The sequence below is a fragment of the Hibiscus syriacus genome, unplaced genomic scaffold, assembly GCF_006381635.1.
Source record: "Hibiscus syriacus cultivar Baekdansim isolate YM2019G1 unplaced genomic scaffold, ASM638163v2 tig00110384_pilon, whole genome shotgun sequence".
NCBI lineage: Eukaryota > Viridiplantae > Streptophyta > Magnoliopsida > Malvales > Malvaceae > Hibiscus > Hibiscus syriacus.
In genome coordinates this window covers 4,835,907-4,850,168 of record NW_024062715.1, presented here as the reverse complement: position 1 = coordinate 4,850,168, position 14,262 = coordinate 4,835,907, and the positions used below count along the sequence as shown (strand labels likewise).

At 34.6% G+C, this 14,262-nt stretch overlaps 1 pseudogene; it reads left to right on the top strand.

The window, feature by feature from the left end:
• Positions 1-10,360: 10,360 nt before the first annotated feature.
• LOC120122223 lies at positions 10,361-14,163 on the top strand (annotated as a pseudogene).
• Positions 14,164-14,262: the final 99 nt, after the last annotated feature.

The window sequence follows — 14,262 nt, the reverse complement described above, 5'->3', positions numbered from 1 at the left end:
TTTCCAATTGATCATCCCCTCAACCAAAAACATGCACAATCCTCTGTCTTCAAACTAGTGTAGTTCAATTAGAGTCCCATGTCGTTGACCACTTTTTTATTGTTTAATTAAATTTTTTATTTTTTTATAATTATTTCCTTTAATTAAATTTATTTTTACTTTAATGGAGTATTAAATTTATTATATATTTTATTTTAATTTAATATTAGATTTAAATAAAAATAATATGATCAATTTGTACCAATGATAATAATAATAATAATATGATCAATAAAAATAAATATTGGATTTGATTATAAATTTTTAAAATTGAGTTAGGATCAATTTGGAATTAAATAAAATATTTTAGGATTAAATTAAATAAAGGAAACTTGAAAAAGAAAGATATACCATTTACTTTTCTAAGTGAAGAAAAATGTGTTTTTACCGAAAAATCATTCTAATAATAAAATATTGCTTGTCAAGCACTCCTTAAATTTTATCGATTTAGTATCTTTTCTAAAAAGGTGTGTTGCAAGGGGCGCGCCTTCGATGGATTTTGTCCGAACTGGCGCCACGGTGGGAAGGCACGTTTCCGGGGATGTGCCTTCGTAGGGAAATTCTGACACACGGAAGGCGCAGTGCAGGGGCGCGCCTTCTATTATTCCCCATTAAATTAGTACCCCTTCAATTATTGCCCGAAAATACGACTAACCACTCATTCCCATCCCCTCCCCTATAAATACCCTCGAATTCAACTATCAAATCACACCAAAATTACTTTCACATTCTTCCTTCTATTAGTTCCTTCTATCAAGCTAAATAGATTTTGTTATAGTTTTTAGAAGGTAAAATAATTTTTTATTATATTATACTTATTTAAATTTAATTATTTTATCAAATTTTATTGTACAAATTATTTTTATTACTTTTTGTGACTGTAAAATGGAATGTGGGATGTTACGATTGGATGGGGATCATAGCGCGAGACATTTTTTCGATATGGTAACAATATTAAATTGTGTTATTTAAATTATTGTGAATTTGTTTTAGTATTAGTTTATATTTTAATTTGTATACTATTTATTTAATTACGGGAATGATCATATATTAAAAATATTTATTTGTTTTTACAAATATAAGACTCAACACTAAAAAATCCATCTATTATATCTCTCAAACTTCTCAAACCGTCTAACTCTCAATCCCAAACTTTCAAAATGAGGTGTATTTCAGCTATTGTTTACTATGATGGAGAAATTCGGGAAAATGAAACCGATATTGTCTTCATATCAAATCATTATATCACATTACCCTTCAAGAGAAACATTACTCTTAAGGAGCTAATCACTAAAATTTCAAGGAAGGTTCATTTTGGGAGTATTGGAAGATTGTCCTCATTTTAGTGTAGATTTCTAACTACACTATTTCCGTTAACTTATACAACGTTTGTTGTAACATCCCAAACATCGGGTCAGTGGTCAAATTGTAAGAATTTTAAACTCAGTGTTTGAATTAGAATAATTCAATAAACTCAATGATTTATAGTTGAATTTATGTGTAGGGCTTATTGAAAATTTTGGTTTAGTGGAGAGGGCAATATGGTCTTTTCAAAGAAGGATTTTATCCTCATTTTTAAAGGAGATAGATACGTAGGTTTTGGAAGAAAGAAAAGAGAAGTCTGGAACCATTTCTTATCTCTTCTTCTATGTGAACTCCATTCATAAAGGTAAGAATTTGAATTTTGTGGTTTTCCTTTAATTTTTGGTTTGGTAATGGAAGTTGCGGGTGTTGTATAAGCTTAAGGAAAGCGTATATAATATTAAAACAACAAGATGAGTGTATTAGAGATGAATTTGTAAAATGGGGTTTGAAATGAAATTTTGATATGGAGAAGTTTTTGAAGTTTTGTTGAGATATTTGACTTGTCAATGGGCTAATTAAAGGTTTAGGAGTATTAGAAATGATTAAGAGCTTAGTCGAAAACATGGTATGATTTTTAGATGTAAGTGTTTTAGTGAAATTTTATATGTTTGAGAGTAGTAAATGTGTAGAAGTTGGTTTGGAAGTATAAGGGTGAGTTCAAAGGCTTAAGGTATGATGTATATGAGAGATTTAGGAGGTTTTTGGGGTTATTTTTGAAGTGAAAATGGTTATTCTGGGCTTCGAGTATTGGTACCGTTAGAACAATACTGATACTTCAAATGATTAATATGTGTATTTTAAGGGTAGTATCGATACCAGTTGAAGAGGGTATCGATACTATGTGGGTAGTATCGATACCAGGAGGATGGTATCGATACCATTTTTTAAGATGCAATACAGAATGCCAAATCGGTATCGGTACCTAGAGGATGTATCGATACCATGAAGGAAAGTATCGGTACTTGAGGGGTAGTACCGATACTTCTAGGCAAGAAATAGAAAGTAATAGATTCTTGCATCACAAGTTATTCTGATTGGATATAAATGATTCGAAGAACGATATTGATTTTTGATTGTTTTGTGTAGTGATTGAATGTAATCAACTTCCGGTTAGCTCAACATATTAAGTATCGATTTGAAAGGGTTAAGGATTTGGATTAGACTTCAGTGAGACAAAGGTGAGTGCAACTTCTCGGTTTTGTAATAGAATTGAGGAAGATTTGAGATAAGCCAACCTCAGTGTTTTCGATCGAAAACTTTATAAATTTTTTAATGTTATATTGCAATATATTATTCAATTTATATTATATAAGCTATGTTTTATGATTATATGATTATGAAAATGTGAACTTTGAACAAGTGAATGGGAAAAAATCTATGAGAGAGATACTATGTGAATAAGAAACACTTCGAATAATGATTGAACATAATTATGTGATTAATTGCGCAAAGTATATATATGAGGATTAAAGGTATAGTTGGCATGCCAAGAGTCGAGGGTTTTATGTGGTTCTTCGGGACAATTATGTGGTCCTTCGGGACAAATATGTGGCACTTTTGTGCAACCTATGTGGTCCTTCGAGACAATTATGTGGCACTTCGATGTAAATTACAAGCTATGGTAACAGCATTAGTGCACAACCTCAATGTACTCAAATACCTAGTGTTCTTAGTAGTATACCTTGGGCATTTGGAACAAAGATATACAAAATGAATAATATTCATAAGTATACTTTTTAATATGGAAAATAATGAGAGTTCTTTGTAAAGCATTTTGATAAAATCAAACTCACTAAGTCATCGACTTAGCATGTGATTTTCTCACGCGTAAGTTTGAAGAAAGTAGAAGATTGAGTTATCGAGGACAACATATCACTTGAAGATCAGATCATGACATATTAAATGTAGGTTTTTGTGTTAATTTTATAAACTGTTGGCATGTATTATACTTTTAATTAAAATGCTCTGATCGATTTTGTAAACTCTTATATTTTGGGTATTTATGTAAATTATTAAGTTTTTATGTAAGTATGTATGTGAGATGATTATCTTATTCAAGAGGTTTATACTTTTTTATCTTGATTAAAATTGTAATTTTGTTCCTATTTGTGAATTGCATATGTTTTGAAAAGTCAAATGTGACACATCGGATTCGTATCCGGGTCGGGTACGTGTCCGGGAGTTATATTTGTACTCTCCAACGATAACGATGTTACTATGATGATTGATGCTCAGAATCAAAATTCAGACATTGTTACACAAGTGTATGCCATATTTGTTGAAGTGTTTGTGGTTTGTGGTATGTCATTATGCTCTCACTATGGGCTGGCTCAACAAGCTAATCAAGTTGTCAGCCCAAGTAATGTGTAATGATTTTACCTTGTTAATGGCAAATATGTATCCTGGTACCATTGCATCAAGTTCAACGGGGAGACATTCATCAGCAACTTGTTACGATCTCTACCGAGATGGCTCCACGAATAATTTGTATGGTAACATCGATTTCAATTCAAGGGGAAGACATTCATCTTCCAATTTCTTTGACCTGAATATGGAGATGCCCTCGACATAACAATCTATTCAATATCTATTTGACACGATGCCTTCAAGTTCCAAGGGGAGGCATTCAACTGCGAGCTTCTTCGACCTCAATGTGGAGATGCATGTGACACAACACTTAGTTTAAAACCCGTATGACACGATGTCTTCAAGTTCAAGGGGAAGACATTCAACTACCAGCTTGTTTGACCTAAATATCGGTATCACAAAGGAACCCTTATCTCCACCAGAAGAAACTATTCATGAGCCAAGTGTGGATGTTGTTGATACTAGACTGTTCGTTGAGCCCGAATCGCCGCAATTCAACATGGACTCTGATGATGATGGTGTATATGAAGTTCCCACAAATATGGTACGCATTGAAACTTCAGCACACATGTATGAAATTGACTATGATACAATGTACAGGCCAGAATTTGCGGATATACCTAATGTTGGATGCAAAACAACCATGCATATCACCCAATATTAATTACAGATCTACAAAAAAATGTTGCATCAAATGAAATGTCTGTAACAAGCTTTTCTTGAACCCATAATTATTTCGTGTCACAGAAATGCTACGACCTCTTCAAGGGATTGAAGCTAAGTCGTTCAGAGTTAATTTACAAGATATGTGGTGTGACTGTGGGTTTTTTCAAGCTCTAAAGTATCCTTGCTCCCATATCATAGCAGCTTGCTCTTATACCCGTCAACACTATAATCATTTTGTGGATCTCGTATACCAAATTTTAAAAGTATTTAAGGTATATGAATTCGAGTTCCCCTGATAGGTAATGAGAAAGACCCAAATAAGGTTCAGAATTAGCTTATGGTTGTATCAGATCTGTCCTTATTAAGGGAGACAGGTCATCCAAAATCAAATCGAATTTATTGTGATATGAATTATAACACCCATTTCCCGTATACCTTTCCATACACGAGATACAGATGTAGCATCACTTTAAAAACATTTCTCATTAGAAAACCCATAAAATTTGTTTTTTTATAAACCATTTTAATTTAATAATAATACAACACTCATTAAACGTCAATATATAACAAAAGTTAATATTCAAATATTTTATCCTTTCTACATCATTATCAACAAAAAACTTTGCAGAGCATTATTAGAATTCTATTACATGCCGACTAATAATACCAAAATATACATAGTTTTCGTACAGTTACTGATGAAGCGATTATGGATTTGTGATTCCAGATGTACTCCTTACTCGACTTGATATAACCTACGCATGAAATAAACATACGTTAAGTATTTCCTTAGTGAGTCAAGAATACTAGTGAGATGATGTTATTACTTCATTATTTTATATCCATCAAATACCAATTCATTCAGTTGCAGTCATTATCATTTCGTTAAGATACACACGTAGTGCCTATACGGTCATTCATAAACATATTATGAATTCCTTGGTTTGTACACATAGTGCCTATACGGTCGTTCATCAATATATGATGAATTGTGTGGGTTGTACACTTAGTGCTTATACGGATGTTCATCAACATATGATGAATTATGTGGGTTGCACACTTAGTGCCTATACGGTTGTTCATCAACATATGATGAATTTCGTGGGTTGCACACTTAGTGCCTATATGGTTGTTCATGAACATATGATGAATTATGTGGGTTGCACACTTAGTGCCTATATAGTTGTTCATCAACATATGATGAATTCTGTGGGTTGCACACTTAGTGTCTATACAGTTGTTCATCAACATATGATGAATTCCGTGAGTTGCACACTTAGTGCCTATACGGTTGTTCATCAACATATGATGAATTAAATGGGTTGCACACTTAGTGCCTATACGGTTGTTCATCAATATATGATGAATTCCGTGGGTTGCACACTTAGTGTCTATACATAGTACATATATAACAATGCAACATATGCCTTTAACCAAATGCAACTATAACTCTTATTGTACATAATAAATGCACTCACCTGATATGTCTCGGTTGTATGCTTTAAGGATGTCCAGCTACTTGGCAACTTTATTTTTTCCTTTGTTCTTGCTTGACTCAAGGGTTTGGTTACGATCTACTCAAACATCCATTAAAGACGCATATCATACCAAATGTTAATATATTCTCTAGCATTTAGCATTTATACTTTAATAATACTCACAAGTACTATTATTTAGATTTCTAAAACAATTTCAGCCTATCTTTAAATTCTAGGCTCAATAGTATCAATACTCCTACCCTGGTATCGATACTTCTATACTATAGTATAGATACCCTCTTTCAGTATCGATACCATTTTGACATTATGGAATCTATGGTATCGATGCCTTTCTCTTATTATCGATACTTCTATACTCTAGTATCGATGCTCCATTACGGTATCAGTACCATTTATGCATTATGGAATCAATGATATCGATATATTCCTCATAGTATCGATTCCTACATCAGTATCGATACTAATTGCTTCAGTATCAATATTGTTCATATAATTTTCCCAAATTTAAGCCTATAGTATCGATATTGTTCTTCTAGTACCGATACTCTTACCCATATTTTCCATTTTCAGTCCTATTTTTACCCAAATTTGGTAAAATTCTCTTATTTTTACCTCCATTAATACTATTAAACTCTTCTTTACTTATCCTAACTAACTTTCCCTCATTTATCTTCTCATAACATCTAAAATCTATAAAGAACATATCCAACCAAGATATGGGCATTGTAGAAACCTAGGCCGCAATAGGAAAAATGTTCATCTCTTTGAGCATCACGTAATCGTTGAGCATTACCATCTAATTGTAGTTTCTGAAATCTCATTTTTGTGTTATTTCATTTTCTTTTACTTTCAATTAATGTCATTTGAGCATCACCAAATAAATAAAAAAATACATTAAGAAAATTGAATAAAAACATTACAAAATAAATAATAAAAATAGTTAAATAGAAACGTAAAATACAAACATTACAATTCAAACAATTAAATAATAAAAACATTAAGAAACAAAATAAATAAAAAGTCCATAATTTATTACATTTGCTAATAAACAAAGAAAATTAAATAAAATCATTACAAACTAAACAAGTCTATCGATGTATGCGTCTTGAATATGTTCCACAAGGCGATGATTGTTTATTTCGATGAGGGTTTCTACGTATAACTTGCTCTTCCTCCTCACTCTCATCATCATCATCATCATCAACAATAGCAGCTATATTTTGTTAATGAGAGACAGATGACGATGTAGTACCTCCATAGAATAAGGACTCTAGAGTTGTATGACTAACCATCCCACCGCTCATAAAGAACTGTGAAAGCTATGAAAACAACAACATCGGTGACTACGATACATAATGAGATGGAGGTGTTTGTGTCTGTGGTGAAGCACCACCCACCAAATAAGCAGCATATAAAGCCAAAGCTAGATCTATAAGCATAGTAGTATAATATCCGACAGCATGTGCCATAAAACCCTGCTATGGTAGCATCTGAATCGGCTGCGGTTGTATATGAATCGACTGTGGTGGCATCTGAATCGGTTGTGGTGGCATTTGAAATGGTTGTGGTGCCATCTGAAACGAAGGTGTACCCATGTATAGTGACGGGATGGGAATGTAAACCGGTGTAGATTGTGGCTGTTGTGATGGTTTTGATGCGGCAACTAAGGACGAACCAGAAGCTCCCGCTCTCCGTCTACAAGTTGAGGCACGATAATATTGTGACAGTTGATGCTTTTCTCAGAGCCGATGAATGCTCCCGTCTCGTGTTTCCTCGAAAAGTAGAAATAATTTCCCATTCATATGGAACCACAGATAATAGTCAGTCATAATCCAATAATGATCCACATAAATCGAGTCCCTAGGAGGAATGTGTCAATGTCGATCCTCCCAAATCATTATCTACTCGATGTGCTTCGTCAACCAATTTACATCCTTTTTGCCCCGTCTATCAACATTATGCACATTGCCGAGATTTTTAGGTACTTCACGAATATATTGTATATAGCCAAATTGTCGGAGCACGCGATCAATCGGATGCCATTCGATAATAGCAAAACATATTAGAGTCACAACCGCCATCCATACATCTAATGTGTCACTCAAGTGAGGTGGGATGCAAAGCCTTATCTCTTCAATAGAATAAGGAGCCTATTGGAACTAAAACATATATATATATATATATATATAATATTCTAATTATACATAAATAATTAAAGGTAAATATTAAAATTTAAATATATACCTTTGTAGTAGTCTTTTGATCAATGAGTAGCCGAATTTATTTTAATTCGTCCAGTATATCACAGGGATTTTCCTTGTAGTCGACCACCTATTTAAAAAAATATTTCATTATATACTCAACAAAATTATTTATATACGAACTTGGTATTGAAATTACCTCAACAGTAACGGGAAGATAAATGACTCATTCACGATCGGGATAAAAAGAGCATGTGATACCACGCCCATGATTGGAGAAGAAGTAGACATCCGCCAATAGCATTTTTCTAATAATTTGTTGCCCGACACATTTCTCTATATAGAAATGTCAAAATTGTGAAACCTCAACTGAATATGTCAGTAACTCGAAAATCAATGAGGTGATGCAACCACATACAATGAACTTGGTTGCGAGATTTGTCGGGCATCAAGATCTCTCCTAAGAGTTGTAATATGCATGCCCAAGCAAATGCTTTAACCTCATCCTCTGAACAGTTTTCATTCAACTATCTAAAATTACTTCGCAGCCATGATAACGGTATTTGACTACCGTTGAAATAACCTGGGACACCTCCAAGATACTCCTAGCACAACAAATTCCATTCACCATATACCACACCGGAAATAACATCTCCCTCTACCATAAGCCCCAAATGCATGGAAACATCATGGAGCGTAATAGTGCACTCCATACATGAATGATGGAATGTGTGTGTCATGAGGTCTCAACCTCTCAATTAGTGTAGAAATAAGGGTGGGTTCAAGTTTACAATGCCCTTCATATTTTGTTATGAAACCAAATCCAGCCTCAGCTAAATACTACCATACACAATGCAGTATATCTAACTTAGCATTATGAATAAATGCATCTAATATACGATTATTCCCTTAATTAAATAAATAATATACAAATTAAAATATAAACTAATACTAAAAAAATTAAATTAATAAAATATTCATAATAATAAAAAATAACATAATTTAATATTGTTACCGTATCGGCAAAATAACTCGAGATATGGTTAACATCCAATTGCAGCATCCCACCTTTCATTTTACAACTGCAAAAAGTAATAAAAAATAATTAGTAAAATATAATATTATAAAATAATAAAATATTAAGTAAATATAATAAAATAAAAATTATTTTTACCTTCTAAAAACTATGACAAAACCTACTTAAATTTGATTTAGAAGGAAGAATGAGAGAGTATATATGATTTTGGGGTGATTTATGGATGAGGGGTATTTATAGGGGAAGGGGACGATTTGTTGGACGGGAATTAATGGTTGGTAAGTGGGATTTAAATGGAAGGTGTGCCCCCTAAAACACGCCTTCCGCCCGTGTCCCCAACTCGGACAAAACCCATCAAAGGCGCACCTCCTGCAACGCACCTTCCATAAGGAGTGTTTCCTGCAACGCGTTTTATTATCACTCTGTTAGAAAGGGTGCTAGATCGGTAAAATTTGGGCAGTCGATGCCTAAGCGGTAATATTAAATTTATAGGGTGATTTTTGAGTAAAAACGCCGAAGATAAACGCTGGTCAAAATAATGATTTAACCTATATAAAAAAAGAATAAAGGATCAAATTATGACAAACTATAGTATATGGTTTAAATCTAAAGATTGATCATAATAGCATGGCTAAAATCATAATTTGGCATATGTGAAAATTAAGCTGGCTAACTGATATATGTTGAACTTAAAATAAAAGATTAAATCTCAAGTTTGATCATAGTAGATGGACTAAAATTATAAGTTGATTTATATGAAAAATAAGTTATAGGGACCAAAATCATAATTTGACATATAGGAAAAGTATATTTTAAAAAACGCTAGAAAGGAACATGTCAAAAGAAAATTAAAATGTGAGCGAGGAATCAAAATGAGAATTTGTCATAAAGGAAAAATAAATCAAACATATCGCCAGGAGGGCTTGAACCTCCAAACTTATGGTTAAGAGCCACATGCTCTAACCAACAGAGCTTTTTCAGCTAATTGTTACTTTAATTTATATTACTTTATTTAATTCTAAATGTTTAGCATTTTACTTTTTTATATTCCCAGTGACAGTGACAATATTAAATACGATGTAGTAATTTTTACTACAGTTTCAGACAAATCAGACGTATTGAAACTTAGCTGTTGTATTTGTCTGATGGGATGATTGATGTTATTCATGATGAAAGCTCAATAGTCTATGTATTCAGTTCTCATGCTTGTTGATGTTCATTTTCTTTCACTGGATTACACGCTGTTTTTCTCTTCGACTCTTATTGGGTCTTTGAATTCTGATGTGCTGAGACTGATCACTGATCCAAAGATCTTCACCCTGTTAGGGTCACAATACAGAATGGGTTAGTGTGGAATTTAGCTCTCCAAACCCTTCAATGGATGATTGGATTGGAGTATTTTCTCTTGCAAATTTCAGGTAGAATAGCAGGCTGATACACTTACGTATCTTAATTCTAGCTTTACTTAGTAATGCTTATGTGATGGTATACCTTGCTAATCTGAAACTCTTCAATGCTTCGACCTGCATAGCTGAAACTCCAAGGGTTTATCCTCCATTACTTTGATCTGCACCCATTAAGGTTCATATGAATAATACTTTGCCTTGAAATTGTCAAGTTTTTATTCATAGGCTTCAATTGCCGACGGAATATGTTACAATTAGAAAGATTAAACCATCTTCTTTCATCAGTTTCAGTATGCAACTTACACTAGTCCCAAGTACAAAGATACTGGAAAAGATTCCTTGAAGCTTCAGTTGATTAACCAGAGATCAGACTTTTCTTTTGCACTGTTTACAAATGGTTTCTTAAATGTAAGTTCACAGTAGTTCTTGTTTTATATCTATTTTACTCGGATTCGGGTGGTAGTCAGACACGGGTATGTTCAATTTCTTCATTACTTTTTATCCTTTTCTTGTGTTATAATCAGCCGAAGATGGTGGCAGTGTCGAACACAGTTTCTTTCTCAAATCCGAATGCCCCGGTTTATCCTCGCTTAGCACAGGGAAAACAGTGGAATGAGGTAAGTTGACTTCTTTTTATTTTCATTTTTCTCCTCTGCAATTTGAGCAACATTTTTTACATGTTAGAGTTTTTCCTCCCTGAAATTATCCATTGTTTCCTCGATCTCATTTCTCAGATAGACTAGTGGATATGGGATTGATGAAGCAGAGCCCTTTGTGGAATGGGGTACCAAGGGAGAGCGTCAACAGCGTTCCCCAGCTGTTACACTAACTTTTGAACGTAACAGCATGTGTGGTACGAAGCTTCTTGAACTTGAATTATGCTTTTTGTTACTCCAAATCCCCCCTTTTTTTCCTGAAGTATCAGTATTCGATATTTATTGATGTTTATGCACACATTGGTATGACCATAGGACCCTCCAAATATATGGGGGGGGGGGAATTGTATACATCTGTATCGAACATGCTGATATCTAACACTCGCATCCAAATTCATGTGTCTAGTACATAATCATGGTTGATATACAACTCCAAATGCACAAGAAGTGTATAAGCAATAAACATACCCGTATTGGATGCATGCGCATATCCTATTCTCACACACAAACTCAAGTTCATAAATCTAAGTGGATTCTTTTGTTTGTTTAGCTTTGCTTTCCTTAGCAGTTATAGTTTTTCCATTCCCTTTTTTTTTCTATACATGCATCATCTTACTATATGTGCAGGCGCACCGGCAAGGACCGTTGGATGGCGTGATCCCGGATATATAAATACCAGCTTTCTGAAAGATTTGTTGCCAAATAGAATGTAGGTTACAATGTTGCTCCGTCTCTTCAGTCTTTTAAGATGCTTGTGAGTTGTGGCCCCTTTAGACTTGCATGCAAGTTTAATTCAATGAAGTTTCCATTTACCGTGTAGGTATACCTACAAACTGGAGCATAGATTGTTCGACAATACATACATTTGGAATGGAGAATACCAGTTTAGAGCATCTCCATTTCCTGGTCACTTCTGCATGCATTTTCAAGTATGAAGCTGCATTTCCCTCAGTTTTACTAAAAATCATTTTTTAGCTCCCTAATGCAGCACTTTTTATTATACCCTGTCTCTCCTATCTTTGTTACTCTTTCGTTAAATATTTAAAACGTTATGACATAACAATTCACACCAAAACGACATCATTTTAGATTCATACATAAAATCAAATTTATGAAAAACTATTTTTTCTTCCCCTCATTTTCCCCTCTTTTCTTCTTTCTTACTTCTTCCTCTCTTTTCTTTCCCTCGGCTTGAACCTCAGATTTCGGTCACCGTGCTAACCATTGTTCTGACCACCACCGGAGCTGAAGAACGATGATCCCAAAATTTGTCTCGCTCTTTCGAACACGAATTTGGTGTCCGTTTAACCAAAAAATACTTGTTCCACAAATCTACCGTTCCGACAACTGCAATCCGTTGAACCGTCACCGTTTGACATCACTTCAGACCAACAGTGGTTTCGTTCAACTCATCTTTTCTTCCTCTACAAGCATTTCAGTTTAATTTCTCATAGAAATTCCACAAAAGTCTCATAATTTCTCTCAAACTTCCGGACTTCTCCTTACTGTTCCCAGCATCCGACTGTTAGATCACAACAGTTTGTAAACACTTGGTTACATTTGTTATTTGCAAACTTTTAAGGTTACAATCCCGACTTGCAGTTTCCTGAAGTTGAAACTTGCATCTTGCAGGATGAAGCTGATGGCTCTAATGAATACAATAATTTCCAGTCGGGCTCTCTCAACACTACTAAACAACTTATCAAAGATCTGAAAAACATCAACATAATCTTCCACATTGGAGATATATGCTATGCTAATGGATACATTTCACAATGGGACCAATTTACTGCACGGATTGAGCCTATTGCGTCGGCTGTGCCTTACATGCTTGCGAGGTACGCTGCAATTTGCCGGCTTTCATTGATAGAGCTTGAATTCCTCTGGTCCTTAACCTTCTTTGGCATTTGTCATCGTTGGTTTTCTTGTTTAGTGGTAACCATGAACGTGACTGGCATGGAACTGGCTCCTTGTATGAGAATAATGATTATGGAGGAGAATGTAGTGTGTTGGCTGAAACTATGTTTTTTGTTCCTGTTGAGAATAAAGCTAAGTACTGGTATGCTTCATTACTACAACTCTTTACTGGACTGGAAGTCTTTATGACCGACACGTTTTTGAACGTAAGTATGGACCTATGGGGTGTGATTCATTCTCACAGGTACTCCACTGACTATGGAATGTTCCGGTTCTGCATATTGGACTCGGAACATGATTGGAGGGAGGGAACAGAGCAATACGAGTTCATCGAACATTGCCTCGCATCAGTTGACAGACGAAGGCAACCATGGCTGATCTTTCTTGCACATAGGATTCTTGGCTATTCTTCTGACCTCAGTTATGCTATTCAAGGATCATTTGGAGAAACAATGGCAAAGGAAAGCCTACAAAAACTCTGGCAGAAGTACAAGGTCGACATAGCCATCTATGGCCATGCGCATAATTACAAAAGGACATGTCCCATATACGAGGTACGCCTATAACTTTTACCCACATTCAAGATCTATCCCAAACAAATCCGAAACTTGGTCGAGGTAGTTCATCTATAACCATTGAGAAGGGTTCATGGTACAGAATCAATGCACTGCCGATGAGAAACGGTACTATAAAGGCTCGCTAAAGGGAACGATACACGTGGTTGCGGGTGAGGGAGGAACAAGCCTTTCACCATTCACCACTCTGAACACCAAATGGAGCTTATATAGAGTTTATGATTATGAATTTGTCAAACTTACAGCATTCAATCATTCGAACTTGCTGTTCGAATACAAGAAGAGTAGTGACGGGAAGGTTCATGACTTTTTCAGAATATTCCGAGATTATCGAGACATCTTAGCCTGCACTGTGGATAGTTGCCCTTCTACAACGCCTAGCATCTTGAAGATAGTTCAGTTTGCCTACTGGTATTGTCTTGGTTCACCAGCCTGAGCATGCTGTCTGAAAATATTACATGTAAATCTTACCCTCAAAACTGCATGTATTTGCAATGTTTCTGCTTGCAAGTATTGGAAATGAAATAGGAAAAAT